This window comes from Heptranchias perlo, chromosome 33 (assembly GCF_035084215.1).
Source record: "Heptranchias perlo isolate sHepPer1 chromosome 33, sHepPer1.hap1, whole genome shotgun sequence".
Taxonomy (NCBI): Eukaryota; Metazoa; Chordata; class Chondrichthyes; order Hexanchiformes; family Hexanchidae; genus Heptranchias; species Heptranchias perlo.
In genome coordinates, this window is record NC_090357.1 from 1451542 (window position 1) to 1472601 (window position 21060).

Below are 21060 nucleotides of genomic sequence, written 5' to 3' on the forward strand. Positions count from 1 at the left end.
AACCGACTCAAAGCAACAAATGGATCGGTAGAAAAAGAATTGTAGGAATTTGTGGAATTTTGGAGAAAAATAATGTCTGCTATTTCTCGGTAGTTTGCAGAGGGAGGGATTTTTGTGCCTGAACCTTTTTTTTTGATCTGTTTAAATTTTCATCTCCAATAGTAAATAACTGAAGGGTGATGATGCAACGCTGTAGTTTGAGCTTTTACTAATATCTGGGGAGGGGTTAATGTTCCCAGGGAGGGGGCTCCTGCGCCAGTGGCGCTGATTGAGTCTCGGGATATCCAGCACCCAGATTGCTGCAGGGAACGGACATCGGCGCTGCAGATGAGAACTGAAACTTTTAGTTCCGTATAATTTCCCCTTTTTCTAGTTAATTGTGTCTCGGAATCGGAGGGCAGCAGAAGGCTGCGCCTTCCAGGGGACGATACGAAGAAGGGAGGAGAAGCAGAGAGGGAGTGCGGTAGTGATTGAGAAGGCAAAAAGAGAGATGGGAACAGAGCGAGGCGAAGAGAGATAATGAATAAAAGACACGGGAGAATGAGAGAATAGGGACTGAAATAAGATATAAGAGCCTGAAAGAAAACGAGGTAGAAGTAAAGAGAAAGATGACAAAAGAAGGGAGAAACAGACAACGAGATTGAGGCAGCAAGTGAGGCAAAAGAGCAAAGGCAGCGATGGACTGCTGTATTTCAGGAGTTGGTGGAGCTGTTTGCAGCATCTTTTGTAACATTGTGGCCAGACCAAGTTACTGATGCATGCACCTGGAGGTGTTTATTTGTGTATCTATTTTTCTGTTATTGATACATAATATACTCATCTATTTATTTACATGGTGCATTCATACATTATTCTTGTGTTAAATGCATGCATGTGTTAGTTTATATATTATTTTTTATCTGTTGATAAAGTCAAACTCAACTCAGTTTTAATGTTTCACTCAGCTTTGTCGTTAATCTTCTCAACTTTACTGTATTTTTTAAAAACTAACTTTTAATAAAGTGGAAGAGGGCCTGGATCAGATGGTCAGAGCCATTGTCTGTTGGATGTAGGGCTGTTCTAGGAATTGAGCTTAAAGTCAATTGAGAGTTTACTGATTCATTTTTATTATTTCTATATTTATTGTTTCATCGTTATTTATTTCTGTGCTGTGATTGCTTTCCTATAGCCGGTTCTCTGAGCTTTGAGTCTGGAGTGTCTAATGCTGCTGGCAGCCACTCCCTGAAGTGATGGTCAGTTTGTTGGATTATGTTAATCGGAGGCAGCAGTCTGCCCAGCTCTCATTTACCGATAGGTTTGAACTGTCAAAACTAATTCTTTTTTTTTTAAATCCTCTGGTTCAATTGTTGGTGAGTACATAAAGACCAATGATTATATAAAATAAAACTTAAATCTTGTTTCCACAAGCAACTTAGTCTTTTAGCAGGAGGTAGGAAGCTGCTCAGCCCCACCCTCGAGCCCAGGCTGTGCCGATCATTCTGAAACGCTGCATGTCAGAAGAACATAAACATCTTTACTTAAAACCTTTACATTTAGTCTTTACCTTCTCTCTCATACATGCTTTATTCTATTTTTTTCCTTCCCTCCCTCCAATGCCCTCTCCTTTCTTCCTCCTTATTCTGCTAACTGTGTAATGTTTATCTCTGTCACACTTCAGTCCCACCTTTCCTTTCCCAATCAACCCTGTACCAGCTCCTGCATTAATTGTGGGCCAGAATTGTCCATTAATCCCATCCCAGATGCCCAGTATCATCCCTCCCCGATTTCCATTGCTTGCATGAGCTCTGAAACTATTAATCCGAGGGGGGACTGCTCTTCACTTCTGAAATAATTTACCAGTTCTGATTTTGTGATGCATGTTTCCAGTAAACAATGTCACTGGACATCTTGCTGGTTTGTAGAATCAAAGAGTTCTCTCAGTGGACAAAGATACAGCACACAGAGTCTGTTCAGCTGTCTTATGTGGTTTCTAAATTGATCTTTGCTGCAGTCTTTTTAAGAAAAGTTTTTTTCATCTCCTTTCTCTCTCAAATTCATGTTGTCATTCTTAGTCAGGAGTCTGTGATGGCATCAGCGTTGTTCCTTGGAGTAACGGGAGTCACGCTTAAGATATCTGGGAACTGGGCACATCCCTTCCCCAGACCTATTTAGGACAATCCTAGTTTCAATGTCAAATCAGGACTAGGATACAAGCTGAAGTTCCCTGTACAGAGTGCAGTGTTCTAGTGCTGTAACTATTGGGCTGTGTATTGATTCTGCAGCATAGTTAACCCTGCAGGACTGCCCTGAGGTTCCTGCATTAAAAACATTTTATAATTTTATTTCAGGGATTTAGTTTTTTGGGGGAATGCTGTAAAATGTTTAATGCTTTTGTTCTTTTCACTAAATCCAGTTGTCAATCAAAAGTTAGAAGTTGACAGAATTTAAAGCTAAAGTCCATTGTGATTGGGTCAGCAGTACTGCATGGGTTAGGCAACCATCACCCCCACCATGAAAGAAAGAACTTTCACTTATACAGCGCTGTTCACCACCTCACGACTGTAAAGTCTCAAAGTGCTTTACAGCCAATTAAGCACTTTTTGAAGTGTAGTCACTGTTGTAATGTTGGAAATGTGACAGCCAATTTGGGCACAGCAAGCTCCCACAAACTGCAAAGGTGATAATGACCAGATAATCTATTTTAGTGATATTGATTGCAGAACAAATATTGGCCAGGACACCAGGAGAACTCCCCTATTCTTTTTTGAAATAGTGTCCTGGGATCTTTTCCATGATAAGTCATGAGAATGATAGGTCTGGCCCAAAAGTTAAAATTCTAAATTGGGGAAAGACCAATTTTGATGGTATTAGACAGGAACTTTTAGAAGTTGATTGGGAGAGTCTGTTGGCAAGCAAAGGGATGTCTGGTAAATGGGAGGCTTTCAAAAGTGTGTTAACCAGGGTTCAGGGTAAGCACATTCCTTATAAAGTGAAGGGCAAGGCTGGTAGAAGTAGGGAACCTTGGATGACTCGGGAGATTGAGGCCCTAGTCAAAAAGAAGAAGGAGGCATATGACATGCATAGGCAGCTGGGATCAAGTGGATCCCTTGAAGAGTATAGAGATTGCCGGAGTAGAGTTAAGAGAGAAATCAGGAGGGCAAAAAGGGGACATGAGATTACTTTGGCAGATAAGGCAAAGGAGAATCCAAAGAGCTTCTACAAATACATAAAGGGCAAAAGAGTAACTAGGGAGAGAGTAGGGCCTCTTAAGGATCAACAAGGTCATCTATGTGCGGAACCACAAGAGATGGGTGAGATCCTGAATGAATATTTCACATCGGTATTTACGGTTGAGAAAGGCATGGATGTTAGGGAACTTGGGGAAATAAATAGTGATGTCTTGAGGAGTGTACATATTACAGAGAGGGAGGTGCTGAAAGTCTTAACGCGCATCAAGGTAGATAAATCTCCGGGACCTGATGAAATGTATCCCAGGACGTTATGGGAGGTTAGGGAGGAAATTGCTGGTCCCCTAGCAGAGATATTTGAATCATCGACAGCTACAGGTGAGGTGCCTGAAGATTGGAGGGTAGCAAATGTTGTGCCTTTGTTTAAGAAGGGCGGCAGGGAAAAGCCTGGGAACTACAGACCGGTGAGCCTGACATCTGTAGTGGGTAAGTTGTTAGAGGGTATTCTGAGAGACAGGATCTACAGGCATTTGGAGAGGCAGGGACTGATTAGGAACAGTCAGCATGGTTTTGTGAGAGGAAAATCATGTCTCACGAATTTGATTGAGTTTTTTGAAGGGGTAACCGAGAAGATCGATGAGGGCTGTGCAGTAGACGTGGCCTACATGGACTTTAGCAAAGCCTTTGACAAGGTACCGCATGGTAGGCTGGTACGTAAGGTTAAATCTCATGGGATCCAAGGTGAGGTAGCCAATTGGATACAAAATTGGCTTGACGACAGAAGACAGAGGGTGGTTGTAGAGGGTTGTTTTTCAGACTGGAGGCCTGTGACCAGCGGTGTGCCTCAGGGATCGGTGCTGGGTCCGCTGTTATTTGTTATTTTATATTAATGATTTGGATGAGAATTTAGGAGGCATGGTTAGTAAGTTTGCAGATGACACCAAGATTGGTGGCATTGTGGACAGTGAAGAAGGTTATCTAGGATTGCAACGGGATCTTGATAAATTGGGCCAGTGGGCCGATGAATGGCAGATGGAATTTAATTTAGATAAATGTGAGGTGATGCATTTTGGTAGATCGAATCAGACCAGGACCTACTCCGTTAATGGCAGGGCGTTGGGGAGAGTTATAGAACAAAGAGATCTAGGAGTACAGGTTCATAGCTCCTTGAAAGTGGAGTCACAGGTGGATAGGGTGGTGAAGAAGGCATTCGGCATGCTTGGTTTCATTGGTCAGAACATTGAATACAGGAGTTGGGATGTCTTGTTGAAGTTGTACAAGACATTAGTAAGGCCACACTTGGAATACTGTGTACAGTTCTGGTCACCCTATTATAGAAAGGATATTATTAAACTAGAAAGAGTGCAGAAAAGATTTACTAGGATGCTACCGGGACTTGATGGTTTGACTTATAGGGAGAGGTTGGATAGGCTGGGACTTTTTTCCCTGGAGAGTAGGAGGTTAAGGGGTGATCTTATAGAAGTCTACAAAATAATGAGGGGCATAGATAAGGTAGATAGTCAGAATCTTTTCCCAAAGGTAGGGGAGTCTATAACGAGGGGGCATAGATTTAAGGTGAGAGGGGAGAGATACAAAAGGGTCCAGAGGGGCAATTTTTTCACTCAAAGGGTGGTGAGTGTCTGGAACGAGCTGCCGGAGGCAGTAGTAGAGGCGGGTACAATTTTGTCTTTTAAAAAGCATTTGGACAGTTACATGGGTAAGAAGGGTATAGAGGGATATGGGCCAAGTGCAGGCAATTGGGACTAGCTTAGTGGTATAAACTGGGCGACATGGACATGTTGGGCCGAAGGGCCTGTTTCCATGTTGTAAACTTCTATGATTCTATGATTCTATCCACCTGAGAGGAGAGACAGGGCCTCAATTTAATGTCTCACCTGAAAGATAGCACCTACCAACAGTGCAGCACTCCCTTGGTGCTGCATTGGAGTGGCAGCTTAGATTTTTGTGCACAAGTTTCTGGGACATGACCCCACACCCATTCCTGACTTAGAGGTGAGCGTGCTGCCCACTGAGCCACAACTGACACTAGGAGACAGAATTGTTGCTGACTGCTCCAGTGCACCTTCTAATAGCTAGCTAGGATACAGCATTAGCAGAGGAGCAGGTCGCCTGGCTCCAGTCTTAGCCATGGGAGTTGTATAGAATAGGAAGACTAGAAGAGGAAAAAATGGAGAAAAATGAAAGAGTAACAAAGTCTCAGGTAAAGGAAAGCGTTATGAAGAAGCTTTAAATTACCAAAAGTTGTTAAGGACAATGAGATCACAAAAGGTTAACCTATATGAAAAGTTGTAGATAATTCTATTTTATGTGACTTTCTCCACTGCAAAGTACATCAGACAATGAACTAGGTGAACTATTGTGTTAGAAGATTTGGAATTACGTTTTGTATTTAAAAACAAAAAAGGTGAATGTTTTGCTCACCCAGGTGAGGGATATCAGCATTGAACATGTTCAACTTGTTGCACCCAGTGCTAGCCTCAAGTATCAACAGAAGTTAGATACAGAATGAAGTTCTCTCTACATTGTTTCAATAGTATGCCTTAATCCCAGCCACAGAGGACATCCCTCACCGCACCAGTGTGATATCTTTATCTCCTACACCAGCCATTCTGTGGTGTCTCTGAGTGAGACTGTCAATCCATCTATCTATTGCTGTCTATATCTGGCACAGTTCATTGTGTCATACTTTGTTACAGAAGCAAAGTATTCTATAAAAATGTATACAAAATAAAAAGAAAGCCCATCATTTGTTCCAGGCAATGATTCTTTGTAGCTGTGCTGCCCAGTAATAGTGATGTATAGGGTATGGTAGCCTATTGGTTGTGGCACTGGCTTAGGAACCAGGAGGTGTTGAATTTAAATCTCATCATAGCAAGTTGAAAAATTGAATGCAAAAAAAATTAGTAATTTGTGGGATAGCAGCAGAAAATAAGCATGAAAGCTATTGTCATACTAATCCAACTGGTTCACTATAGGAATGGAACCTTCCCCCCCACCCTGACATGGCCTTTGTGGGGCACCAGTCCCATACTATGTGGATGACTTTTAATACCCTCAAGACGATTAGGGATGCACAATAAATACTGCCTTGCCCATATCAGCCCTCCTTTGTTGGGGAGCTGTAATTGTAACAAGGCTTCTTCTTGGCCATCTCCCTTCCCATTTAGAGCCCAGGAGATATGCATATCACAGTCACATAACTGCTGTGCCAGAATTTGGATAGGTGGAATCTGGAACTGGTAGTGTTTATAGCCATTAGACCTTGTGGCCTTAAATGAATGACAAGCCAATTTATACACAGCTGCATTTTAGCAAAAGAATACTCAGAAGATTTAAGTCTTGTGTGTTACATGGTATGTTTTTATCCTCATAAAACAACATATCCTCCGATTTACCTTAAGTAATGCCGTACAAAATGTTAGTATAAATCACTAACATTTTTGTGCTGTTGGATCAATGCCTACTAAGAACTGGGTGCAGACTGTCTCAAACTAATTTCACAAAGAACCATGAGAGGCATTTTCATTCCACCTATTTGGGCTAGATTCAAGCCCAGGTGCTAGAGGTGAAAGGGTATTGTACTGCATCACTTGAGTAATAGCTTCAAAAAAACTCAAAAATCTAAACAAAGCACATCGTAAACTGTTTGGTGGATTTAGAGACTAAGCAAGTATGGATAGTCCTGTATAAATAACCAGAACGCAACAGAACAGGAATCGGTTCTAGTGCCACAATGGGTCTTCAAACAGACATTCTAACAGTTGAGGTGAAAGAAAAATTAAAAGTGTTGGAAATCTGGAATAAAAACAGAAAATGCTGGAATAGGCGGGAAAGTGGAGTTGAGGTCGAAGATCAGCTATGATCTGATTGAGTGACGGAGCAGGCTTAAGGGGCCGTACGGCCTACTCCTGCTCTTATTTCTTATGTTCTTATTACATATTTCCACTATTTTAAAATCTGATAACCTGCTAAGATATTAGCTGCGTCTTTATTAAAAATAGATAGTTGACCTCCACCTGTTGTTTTCCCCTCTGCTTTCTTGACATGTCCTGACTTGTTTGGCCTACAAAAGGGACTTTTCCAGCCTGGCTGCCAGTTCTGAGGAAGGTTTCACCTCAAACGTTACTCCTGTGTTTTTCTTGGATGTTGATTTACCTTCTGTGCCATGCCTGCATTTTCTGTTTTTAATTCTCATATAAATTGACTTGGCCCAAGAACACAAGCGGCATGGAGTAAGGGCTGGCTCCATTTGGAAACCATTTTTGCTGTTTGCCCAATCTCTACCACATCTTTTTTCTTCCGTGTGAGTCATACCATGGCATGTCAGTAATTATAATTCTTTGTGATGGGCAAAGCAGTTACAAAAGCAAGCGCTGTAGGAAATTAAGCACATAAGGCATGTACAAATCAAGTGGAGATTTGGCATCCTGCTCCCTTGTAACTTTTCTCTAACATGTTTAAACTTTTGTAAACAATTTTACAACACCAAGTTATAGTCCAGCAATTTTATTTTAAATTTTTTTTTCGTTCACCTGAGGAAGGAGGAAGCCTCCGAAAGCTTGTGAATTTTAAATAAAATTGCTGGACTATAACTTGGTGTTGTGAAATTGTTTACAATTGTCAACCCCAGTCCATCACCGGCATCTCCACATCATGTTTAAACTTGTGTGAGGATTTACTATCTTTGGTCAGGCTGGTGCCAATGCCACTTAAGTCACAACACTGCTGACGTTTTTTGTTAGAAATTTCATTTTCACCCTCCCTGTTAGAAGCAAAAGAGTTTCTTGATGTCCTACAGAGAAATTATTTGGCATTAAATCTGACAGTAACCGGGAGGGTTGTAGGGTTGATTATGGGACTAATATGGGACCTTGGCTCAAGGAAGATTCTGTTTGTCTAATGAAGGCTTAGCAACAATGGATAACTCCTTGTTAGAATGGTTGCTGCTTTTATTGGAGTTTGGCTGTGATGGAGACTGACATAAATAAATATTACATTTTATTTTGACTGTCTGTAGTAACCATTTTCTGAAATTTGAGTTCGACTTTTGTTTTGTTTTAAATGTAACATTTCATAAAGAATCCTCAGTGTCTGTAATGTTCCAGTGGTTGTCAATCTCCGTTACATGCCCAGTGATACAGATTGACAGTCAAATTAACAGACGAAGTCCTTTACAGCCTTGCTTTAAAGCACAAAGTTGCCCTTAGTTGCATTGTTTGGGGCAAATTTTTATGTTCATTGAGGTGAGAGAGATCAGAGCTTGGAATGTAATTTTGTTCTACTGTTTGTACAGTGTCAGTATTGAGCACTTCCAGGGTACAGAATGATTTAGATACAGAGTAAAACTTACTCTACACTACCCCCATCAAACCCAGGTCCCTACATTGCCCCATTTGACACGCCCAGATCAGGTACAGCATCAGGTACGTTTAGAGTAAAGCTCCCTCTACTGTGCTCCATAATGTAACTTAACCCTAACTTCAGAAGAGTATTCCCTACTGAACTAATATGGAACATTCTGGAACATGTTAACAGAACAGAGAGCAGAGCAAAGAGGAATCCGGAAATGAAAACAGTAAAGATGAGTAAGGTGTTTTGATTGATCATAATGTATATTCATCTTCTGATCTGTGACATTTCAATTCATCAGCACTTGCGTCACTCAGTTTGATGAGTACAGAACTTAATTAAGTCATACTACAAGTGCTCATCCGTCAAGAATCACAGAATAAACGGTCTAGTTTCCTGTAACGTTTAAATTCAAAGCTGTGATTCTGGAAACAGTCTCAGTTGACCACTCTAGCCCGGTTCACATTACCCCGCTGATGTTAGAACTGACTCTTGTGATTGTTACAGCTGCTGTAATCTTTCTTGTCAAGCATGTGAGATCATGCTTTGCAGAAGATACTCCACTTCTGTTTAAATTTTATGACATGAGGGGACAAGTGCTTGCCCCCTACATGTACCTTCCTCTTAGCAATTGTGCTGATTTGTCAGCCGTTTTAATTGCCTCCGTGACCCATGTTGAGAGCTGTAGCACAATGATGGTATAATGATCAGGTTGTTAAAAAGGACAACACAAACATTTATACAATGAAGCATTTTTAAACTCCATATCAGTGATCCATTTCACTTTTAACTGCCTTTTTAGGATACAAGCAATTAGAGAATTGCTAAAGATTATTGATGGTTATAAATGGGAATGTTGTGTGGTTCCTGCTGGAGTCCTGTTTATTGTCTCTGAAGTGGGCAGCTGGTTCCTTTCTTTTCTCCTTTTCAGTTCAAGGCTCTCTGGTTTCAGGTAGAGTAAACAGTAAGATGGAGATAGTTTAAAGTTTCAGCCAAAATTTGAAGCAACAACGTGATGGATGGAGTGCGTCTATGCCTGTGAAAGCCAGGTTCTCTGTACTGACAGACCACTAAAAGCTGCTGTTTTTTAAAAAAAAATAAACTACTGCTTGCACTGTCAGACATCACTAACAAAAGCCAGGGAAGGCAGCATGACTTTAAAATGCATTGGCAAAGGAGTGTCTAGGAAACTGATCACTGCGACTCTCTGCCTGTGGGCTCTCGTTTTGTTCTGATTTTAGAAGCAGCTTGTTAAGATTTCAGCCTAGCTTCCACAAAACATATTTTAACAGGACGTCAGGGTGTGTTTGTCAGGCCACACATGGAGCCACTATTTGCTCCAAATTCTTAGTGCAGTTTGAGGATTCAGTGCCTTTTATTTTTCTGTTGCCTCTATGGAACAAACCTAACACAGAACTTTCGCACTCTACCAAGTACAAAGGAAATCTGAAATAAAAACAGAAAATGCTAGTAATGAACAGCAAGTTAGTCAGAATCCGGAAAGGAACGCAATTTTTGCCGTAATGAAGGGTTGCAATCCCATCATGCCCACCCTCTCAGGTTTCTACATCATATTGTTTTGTGTAGTCCTTGGACCCTCTCAGAATGCCAAAGTACTGTCAGCGCCACAAAAACTTTAGCATCAGGGAGCTGGGCGAGAGAGAGAAGAGAAAGCAATCTAAAAGGTCAGTCCATTCCACCAGCATCTGGAATTGTGAAACTGAAATCTGCATCCTGAGATTTCACCATGTAAGGTCTTGATTCTTTAATCTGTGGTTACTAATGTTTTTATTTAAATACCTCAATCTTCCTCGCTAAGGATGGAAAAATCAGCAAGGGTGCCCATGTTTGATCATTATTCAGTGATTCCTGTTTTTAAACGTTTGTGCATGGACAGTGATTGAGGAGAGGACCAAGCTCGGCTGTGGTGCCCCCATGGTCAAATACCCTGCTGACATTGTGTAGGCTCACACATAAAAAATGGCCAATTAGGTTCCAGAGGATGGACCGACACCTGTGGAACCCAGCGGGAGTCAGCACCCTCAGGAGGAGAGCAGCAAAAATGGGAGGGGAACAAAGGCAGTAAAATCATCTCAAGGCTTAAAATAATCTTTTTTTAACACAGACTTTTTTTGGTAGGCCTGTTGGAAACCTCAAAGTCTCTGGATTAACAGAAGAAAGAATGAGACTCTAGAAACTCAATAAACTTGTTGGTTTATATGGTTAGTTCTTTTGGCAGCAAACGAGATAGTTAATTTTATGCAGTGACAGGGTCAAATGTTCCAGTGCAAGCTGTTTAATTATAGATTCTGATTCATACAAGATTCTGAGGGGACTCGATAGGGTAGATGCTGAGAGGATGTTACCCCTCATGGGGGAATCTAAAACTAAAGGGCATAGTCTCAGAATAAGGGGTCGCCTGTTTAAGACGGAAATGAGAACGAATTTCTTCTCCCAGAGGGTCATGAATCTTTGGAATTCTTTACCCCATAAAGCTATGGAGGCAGAGTCATTGAATACATTCAAGGCTGAGTTCGACAAATTTTTGATCAGCAAGGGAGTCAAAGGATATGGGGAAAAGGTGGGAAAGTGGAGTTGAGGTAAAAATCAGATCAGCCATGATCTCATTGAATTGCGGAGCAGGCTCGAAGGGCCGAATGGCCTACTCCAGCTCCTATCTCTTATGGTTATGGTCTTTATAGAGTTTCTCAAATAACAGATTTCACCATGTTCTCAGAGCAAGATTCATATAAGCACACTTGCCAGTAGCTCACTGCATGTGTTTTGCATGGACTTAAATAGAAAACCAGGTGGGATGGTTTGGGGAAGCCTAAGGTTAATCTGGTAGTGTTTGAGGGACAGTGGTTGGCAAATAATAGGGACAAATAACCCCTGATTGGGGTTAAAATTGGACAGCTCCATCTGCACCTCCACTGTTTGCAAGGCCTGCAGACCCTACTGGATTGCACAGGGTTGGCTAATTAAAAAAATTCAAGTATGCTCCCTGTGTATTTTTAATGTGTGTAGGGAGCACTGTTGCGTGGGGGGAGGGGGGGAATTTGAAGTACAGCAGCTCTTAAAAGGAGGCACAACCTATTTTTGGCTGGAGATTGACTGCTGGTACTGAAGATAGTTGCAGCAGTACAGAGACCTATTCCCTTCACTGAAGAGAGTCTGGAGGTTCTAATGGAGGAGATGGCACTCAGGAAAATGACCCATTTGAGGCAGAGGGGAACCCTCCTAATTAAGCTACTGTGCAGTAGGCATAGCGGAAGGTGGCAAACAGAGTAAATGCAGTCTCCCACGGTTCATAGGTTTTGGGAGCAAATGTGCAAACGTTTCTCAAGACTGAAAAAAGAGTATCCAGGTATATTTGAAGAAATAGTGGCTGCTGAAAGAAATGCAGCCTGACCAAAGCATGGTGCTACATCACAGCAGTGCAGCCTGCAAAACACTGGTCCCAGTTGTCACATTTTACACCCCCCTCATTATCATCTCAGTGAAGCTGCAGCTCCAACTTGGTTGTGAATCTTTGGAATTCTCTACCCCAGAGGGCTGTGGATGCTCAGTCGTTGAGTATATTCAAGACTGAGATCGATGGATATTTGGACACTAAGGGAATCAAGGGATATGGGGATAGGGCGTGAAAGTGGAGTTGAGGTAGAAGATCAGCCATGATCTTATTGAATGGTGGAGCAGGCCCAAGGGGTCGTGTGGCCTGCTCCTATTTCTTATGTTCTTGAATGTTGGCAGGTAAAGATCATGGCTTTCATTCACTCATAGAACTGTTGTCTATTTCTTCAGCCACTCAGTATGGCTCCCCAAATTACTTGCATGCTCTCTACTCCTTCTTTCACACAAAGTGGGATGTTGGCTGGATGTAGAGCTGTAATGGTGTCTACTGCATCCTGCACTTGACACACACACTCTGCACTATCACCAAGAGCAAGCATTGAGGAAGCAAACATTGATGCAGGGACACACATGGTGTAGAGAAATAAACTGTTTGTACCTACTTTAGAATTTTTGACAATGGGCTTTTGCTTGTTTTCTAAGTTGGCATGAATGCATTCCTTTGCTGCTTTTGCAAAGTTTTCCTTCTTCGTTGCACAGCACCCTCTATAGTCATGGATTCCATCAAAACATCAGAAAACTGCAATATTGACACATCAATCTGGACAATCAATGGCCGCTTCAGCAGCGAAACAAAGTGGAATAAATAAAGCTTGAAATTACCATTAAAATGTTGGGGCTGACAATCGTGATCTGTCTTTGATGCAATTGCTTAATGTGTTTAACACATCTCAAACTGTCTCTTCATAAAGCATTGAGTGTTTTCCAAATATGTTCCTGATTTTTAAATAGGGGGGGGGGGGGTGCAGTTGGAACATTCAAAGAGAAGGTTCTTCTCAGAGCTTATTACTGAGAAAAGGACTTCATTGTGTTGGCCATGGAATGCAGCTGAACTCAGTCCCATTGACCAGTTGCCCTCTCTTGTGATCACATAGTTCTCTGTGTATCATGCATTAGCTGCATCCTTGAGGCAGTCTGACTTAGCGTGTGTTACACTGACCCTCGTTGGCAATGATGTTGCTCCCCAGTCTTTGGAATCAGAGATTGCCGTTATTTTGTTTTAATTTTAAAAAGTATAGGGGGAAAAATTGGATAAGGGCCGTTTTTGGACGTAGGTAGCGTGATGCGCTATTACCCTGCGCCCAATCCTTCATGGTCCCTTTAAATAGCGCTGGTGGGGGGTTCTCCAGGCACTCCAAGGCACATTCAGATGGTCGGGGTTAAGACAGTGCGTTGAGTTGAGCGTTAAGTCCCAAAATGATGCCTATCACTTTAAATCAGCGTTGCACACTGATTGAAGCCATTTTCTCCCTACTTTACATGATTCCAGCGTTCGTTATCTGCACTTGCGCTAACTCCTATACCAAGATGGCGTCCAGCGCACGTCACACTGGAAACGTGAGTGCGCATCCAAAGCACCATCTTGGATGTCAGAGAGGGCGCTAGTGCCCATTATCTCTTATCTTTAGAGGAAGCTAAATCCAGTATGATGGTGGGCTCCAACAGTTTGATCCTACAATATGTAGAGTTGTCTTGTCACAATAGAGAGTGATTCATTACTCTTTTTATTTTCAAAACTGTTGAAATTAGAACATTGCATGATTTTGGTGTTGGCTATTGTTTTGATCTGCAGAGATCCCACTTGCTGGCTCGGCTCTGGCTGTGGATTTGGTAAATGAACTGTTCAATCTCATGATTCGCGTCAGAATTACTCTTCGGACTAGTGGCTGATTTAAATATACCTGTAATTGATTGATTTATGATCCAATTAATTGGCAAATTCCCTATTGATTGTCGATTTTTATTTGCATGTGGGACCACGGGACAAATGATGGACTTGAGCATTAAGTGAGCCTCTAACAGAACTGATAACCCAGAGTTTGGAGCAGGAGGGGAGGGATTATAATTATAGCTCAAGTCTTAATAATTCAATGAGGTGACACCAAAGACATTCCAAGAGTAACTCCGAGGTCAAATATTGTGATGTTAGAGAGCTCCAACAGTAACACAGATCCTTTTTAGAAAGCCCAGATCAGCTTTATGAAGGTAGGTAACTGTCTTGTCAAAGTAAAATGCCATTCATACCAGTGTATCTGGTATCAACGCTTTGTTAGCTTACCTTCAACGAAGATAAGGGGAGACCGAAACCAGAATAATTATCAAGGCGATTTCTCATTTGATCCCATTAAGCTTGGGGTGAATGGATGAGCAGCACTCAAGTTGGATAATGTACTGTTTGGAAACAATATAGTGCTCCTAAATTCAGTATTGTACAGACAACATAGAGAACAGCGCTCCTATATTGGATATTATACAGGATAGAGAGAGTGTAGAGTCCCGAAGGTGGATATTGTGCACATTAGAGAAAGTATAAAACTCCCTCTTGGCTGGTAATAATGCATATCAATTTCCCAACCTCAGGAAAGCATCCCTTGAACCAAAACTACAGTTTTCAGTTTTTTTGTGACATCTGTAGTTACAATCTATGGGATTTTTGAACTCTACCCTAACCTGTATGATGCCCAACTTGGGAGTTTAGTGTTGCTTCCTGTATTTGGCTTGAAATTATTCCCAAACTCCTTCAATTCTTTTTTTAATAAGAACCAAAATTTGGACAATAATTAGATTTTTTTAGTTTTCACTTCAGGGCTGAGATAGAAGTCTGACTGTGTTATAGTTTACAGTTTCTAGTTTGGGATGTTGTTGATTTTCCAGCCAGTGCCTTACTAAATGTGCACATATGCCCATCTGCCACCTGACGCATTCCAGACATGATTGTGTTCGCATTTTGTTGCAATCTGCGCTTTCATTTGTTGCCAATTTCATAGCAGGCCTTCAGGGATGGGAGCAGATTCTAACCCCTGGAGCAACAATTGCTATGTTCTTTGTCCCAACTGCATGCAGGTACATGTTCAGCCACTCTCACAACCAAGCTGGCCATAGGCACTGCAAGACCTCGCCAACACGCTCTCCTCTCCTTTGTACCAATTCCCACTGCTGTCTGCCCGGTATGGCTCTTCTATTTAAGTCTTCCCTTACAGCCCCACAATTTGGGTTTCCATATTATTTTATCCCAGCTGGAACCCATACCATCACCTTTTGATTTCTCCTCATTGTTAGTTACTCTGGTCTCCCAGTGCATTCCAAAAGCATGTAAGCTCTGCTTCTGTGCCTTCATCAGATTTCAGCACCATGCAGAAATAGCTTCATACATGATACACCTCTCCTCCAGAGTGGTTTCACCTTTTTCTGCATGCCCTCTCACTGGGTGCACAACATCACAGCAACATAGATATATCCATTCCATTTTCTCAGCATCAATGTCCATTTTCCAGCACAACGGTGGACTTTGGGAAGCTTCCAACTGATTTTAGGGTTTTCATCTCCTATACACTATCCGGAAATTCATTCTATGAGCTGATCATTCTGTATGAAGAACTTCCTGACGTCAGTCCTAAATTTGACTTTTACTAGTTTGAACTTGTGTCTCCTTGTCCCTTTGTCACTGGTTTGAAGTCGTGCGATTTGCTTATCTTGTACATGTCCCAGTTATAGCCTTAGGCTGAAAAGCCTATGTTTCCCCAGTCTTTCCTCAGAACTCAGTCCTCTAATGCTTGGCATCAGGCCCATGACTCTTTCTGAATCTCTTCGCCTTGAACGTCACCTTTTCGACTTGGTGATCAAATGTGGACACGGTACTCAAGGCGTGGTCTGACCAGAGTGCTACACAATTTGAGCATGACTTCCTCTGACTTGTTCTCTCATGCGTGACTCATGATTTAGTCCATGAAAATATTCAACAAGATGGATGTATCCTCGAAAGACTTCTGATGTTTTTCCTGATGCAAGTCTTTGTTCCCCTTTAATAGTTTGGAAATTTTTCTATCTACTCCATGGAGTTCCGGGACCACACTCCACGCCAAGTCATATAATCTTTCCATTTAATCCTTACAGATCTTAAGGATTAAATGGAAAGATTTCCACCCTTTTCTCCAGCTCCTCAGCGGGAGAGTCTGTTCGTTTTAAATTGCTATCTTCGTCTATAACAGGTCTTTGGGAGCCAAATCATTTTGTGTGTTCTAATGAAACAGTTGCTTCGAGGAGTGCATTGCAACATATGGAACACAAGGAAGGTTGGCAGCTAAAAGCTGATAGCTTTATAACAATGTGTTTTATAAAACAGATGACTCCCAAGTCTTATTACAAGAGAAGGTTCTCCCATGACTTTTTTTTTCCCTTGGCTGTTTCTTATTCCTTTGATTAGAGCATTCAGTACTCAGTTAGTTAGGCCCCTAGACTGCTGTGATAGGAGTTTAGGGTATATTTATGGAATAAAAATGGACCATACTTGCATAAAGCTTCCAATGAGACCATTCCCATCAGATTTTATCGTTAATCTATAGTGAGGTATCTGCTGTCAGTTTGGGCGGTGTTTGGGACATGACAGTTGAGCTCAATGCCCCGGGAGAGGAAGGGAAAAATCTAACAGTGTTAAACCCCCCCCCCCACCCTCACAGATTGCTATCTAGTGACCCCACTGGAACATATATGTGTGTGGATTTTGGGTTTAGCTGTGATGCCCTCCATGGTCAAGTAGCCTGTTGACACTTGCTGTCTAGGCTTGCATATGAAAGATGTCTACTTAGTGCTCATATTACTGTATTCCAACTTGGATACTTTTTATCTTCAGAAGAAAAGGAGAAAATATTGTGGGAGGTGGGGGAAATGAACGAGAAGGAGTTAACTAAAGAGGAAAATGAAAGGAACTTACAAAACCAGAGAATGTTTATGAGCTTTCACTCATTCTTTGAATAAAACCAAAATTTAAAGGTTAAAGTCTTTGTAAGTATTTTGGCTAAATTTAAATGATGAAGTCAATGCTGAGGTGTGCCTGTGTGTAAGGTTTGCACATATTCAATGTGTGGTATCACAATCCAGGATCAAGCTTTCAGTAGCAAGTTCCCCTTGAGACCCGTTTAACCTCCAGGGCTTCTGGAAGTTAGCAGTGTTCAGGAGTCGGACAAAGCCAAAACCCCTTTCAGCAGTCTGTGTGATTGCCAGATGGTACACAGACGTTTTTGAAGTAAATCCACTCCATTTTACATCAAAGTAATCAGCTCTGAGGAGGTTTATAGAACAGCCCCCTCCCCCCGCCCCTCCCGTTAAACTGAGTTTGAGACGTCTGTCTTGGTCTCTGAACCATTGGTTAATAGAATCTCTGATTCAGACATGCAGCAGTTATTAGATCAAATATCTGTTTCTTTTCATCTACGTGAAGGCCCGACACCCGGGTAACTAAGGATGGGCAATAAATGTGGCTTCACCAGCGTTGCACAAATCCCAAGAACAAATTTTTAAATAAGGGATGCCTTTAAGTTACTTTCTATAAAACATGCAGTGCAGACAGTGAAGGTTCAAAACTCAAAGAAAAATGCAGAACATCTGGGGCCCGATATTAGGAGGGAGGCGGGTTGGCAGCAGGGGGTCGACTGGGCACGTGGGTAACGTGCCCAGTGAAATCAGTGGGTTTGGCATGCGATTGTAAGTAAATTGAAGCCACTTACCTTGGTTTCTGGGTTTCGCGCTGGAAAGCTGCGCAGTGGGCAGACTGCGCACCCGCATCATAGGCTGTCAGCTCGAGGAGCCCTATTTAAAGGGGTAGTCCTCCACTGACTGATGCTGCAGAAAATAGGCAAAATTACAGCATGGAGCAGCCCAGAGGGAAGGCTGCTCCCAGGTTTAATGATGCCTCCCTCCAGGTCTTACTGGATGGGGTGAGGAGGAGGAGGAGGGAGATCGTCCACCCGGCGGACGGGAGGAAGTGGCCTGCCTCTGCCACCACGAAGGCCTGGCTCGAGGAGGCAGAGGAGGTCACCAGCACCACCAACATATCACGCACCTGCATATAGTGCAGGAGGCGCTTCAATGACCTAACCAGGTCAGCCGAAGTGAGTACTCTTACTCATTCCCCTACACTCCATCTGCCACATCACTGCCCCGACCCCACATCTCCTTCTGCACTGTCACCACTACTCTATCATATCACTCCTCACACCCACTGAACCCTCATCCTCATCTTACCTGCACTTCCTCACCTCCCCAGTACTCATCCCACCACTACCACTCAACCCAATCCTCATACAATCTCATGGCTCTGTCTCATACTCACCCTCTCATGCATCTCTTTCATGGTCAGCCTCACCCCACCTGCCACTACCTGTGCTGCAGCCACAGGGCATGCATCACGTATGTGTGGTAGGAAGTGTAAGGCAAACGTGTCATGAGCATGAAGGGGATGCACAAGGGTGTTTGAGGGTTTGTCATGGTTTTAACTATATTTGATTTCTGATCAACTCACATTATATATTATATTGTCACCACTACAGCCAGGTCTTGGCCATTCTTGACTGGCTTGTGCAATAAGGCCCTTTCATGAGGTTCTCCATGAACACCCTTGATGCCACCCATTGAGTCACCCTACAGTGGGTGTATGTGTAGTTGCACGACTACATTGTGCAGGTGCCTGTTGCGCAGCACTGTGTTGTGTAGCTCCACGTGGCGGAGGTGGACGGCGTGCCTGGCGAGGCTGGTGATGCTGCTCGTCCTCCAATGGAGTGATGAATGCAGCTATGGAACCCCCCCCATCCTGACGGTGTGAGTGTGAGGGGGTCCACAAAGTAGGTAAATGTGTTTGGACAGCAGAGTTTAGAGTATGATGTAATAATTTTGAGTGTGGAGATAACGGTGTGGCAGGCAAAACTTTGTCTGAGGTGACAGAGTACCATGCTGCAATGAATGAGGTATTCCCCCCAACTGTCAAGGAATCCTCTGCATCTCCCAATGGCTGCTGACTGAAACAGGACTGCAACATCAGGGAGTGTTTCCCACAGCATGGGAAACACACTGAGGAGAGTCCAAAATCACATCCCTGCTAAAATCTCTTCCCAATGCGGTTGGTCAATGACCTCAAGTACCTCCCTAACTATCTAAACTGTCATCCCGCCGGCTTTAATTGCCGGTGGGAATCTCGCATGCGGGGGCTGCGCACGCACCGATTCGCGTCATTGGGGAACCCGGAAGTGGGCGGGTTGGAGCCGGGCTCCGGACCCGCTCCGGGATTCCCCAATTTTAGGAACCCCCCCCCCGCCAGGAACGCACCTGCTCGGCCATTCTAAAATTGAACCCCTGGCCTTTTACAGTCTTTGTGCAAACCATTGTGTTAGTCAACTGAAATTAGGGGAATACGCATTGACTAAAATTATTGTATTTTCATCAACTTTATTAAAATTTGGAACAAAATTTCTCATTAAGACTATAATTAAAATAAGACTAAAATGAAAAATATTTCTAGGACTAAAACAGCACTGGTCATTAGTCCAGTGGGCTGATTTTTCCCTCTCTTCCAGCCTAAGTCAGGTAATGCACTGTTGCTCAGCTGAACCTGATGAAACAACTTAGAAATATAGAAGTCTCTCCCTAGTCACCCTATCATAACCCCTCATAGGGCCCGATATTACCAGAGCGGCGGGTTCGCGGCAGGGGGGTGCGATTCGCGCCCGGTGACATCTGTCTGCCCTGAACGCAATCGCAGGCTAATTGGATCCACTTACCTCTTGTTCCGGGTTCCCCGCTGCTGAGCTGCGCGGCGGGCGGACTGCGCATGCGCAGTAAGATCTGTCAGCTGGAGGAGCTCTATTTGAAGGGGCAGTCCTCCACTGACTGATGCTGCAAGAAATAGGAAAAATTACAGCATGGAGCAGCCCAGGGGGAAGGCTGCTCCCAGGTTAATGATGCCTCACACCAGGTATCATTAGACGGGGTGAGGAGGAGGGGGAGGACGGAGATCTTCCCCCCCTCCCCCCCCCCCCCCCCCCCCCCGGAGGGCGGGAGGAGGCGGCCTGCTTCTGCCACCAAGAAGGCCTGGCTTGAGGTGGCAGAGGTCACCTGCACCACCAACATATCGCCCACCTGCATACAGTGCAGGAGGCGTTGCAATGACCTAAGTAGGTCAGCCAAAGTGAGTACACTTACTCATTCCCCTACACACCGTCTGCCACATCACCGCCCCCACCCGACATCTCCTTCTGCACTGCCAACACTACTCTGTCACACCACTCCTCACATCCACTCAAACCTCATCCTCATCTTACCTGCATTTACTCACCTTGCCAGTACTCATCCCGCCACTACCACTCAACCCAATCCTCATACAATCTCTTGGCTCTACCTCATACTCACCCTCTCATGCATCTCTTTCACAGTCAGCCTCACGCAACCTGCCACTACCTGTGCTGAAGCCACAGGGCATGCATCACATATGTGCAGTAGGCAGTGTAAGGCAAACGTGTCATGAGCATGAAGGCGATGCACAAGGATGTTTGAGGGTTTGTCATGGTTTTTACTTATATTTAATTTCTGAGCAACTCACATTACATATTATATTGGCACCACTACTGTCACGTCTTTGCGAATCTTATCTGGTTTGTGCAATAATGCCCTTTCCTGAGGATCACCATGAAGACCCACAACTGATGCCACCCATTGTGTCACTGCAGAGTGGGTGTAGGTGTATTTGCAGGGCTCTTTTGTGCAGACGACTGAGAGACGTCGGCGATATCCCCGGTGGCACCCTGGAAGGATGCGGAGGAGAAGTTGTTGAAGGCAGTGGTGACTTTGACAGCGACAGGTAAGAAGATGGTGCTCGGGCCAGTCGGGAGCAGCTTGGCATGAAGGAGGCTGCAGATGTCCACGACTACATGTCGAGTGACTCTGAGCCTCCGTGTGCACTGGTGCTCAGAGAGGTCCAGGAAGCTGAGCCTCGGTCTGTGGACCCTGTGGCGAGGGTAGTGCCCTCTGCGACGCATCTCTCTCTGCCATTGCCCTCCCTCCTGCTGTACAGGTGGATGTGTCACAGCACTGTGTTGTGGAGCTCCACGTGTCAGAGGTGGAC

At 43.6% G+C, this 21060-nt stretch overlaps 1 protein-coding gene across 2 annotated transcripts in view; it reads left to right on the forward strand.

Annotated features, from left to right (window-relative positions):
• The window catches only part of LOC137301378 (cell surface glycoprotein MUC18-like), a 117118-nt gene that overhangs the window by 303 nt on the left and 95755 nt on the right, over positions 1-21060 (forward strand). The window lies entirely within an intron of this gene.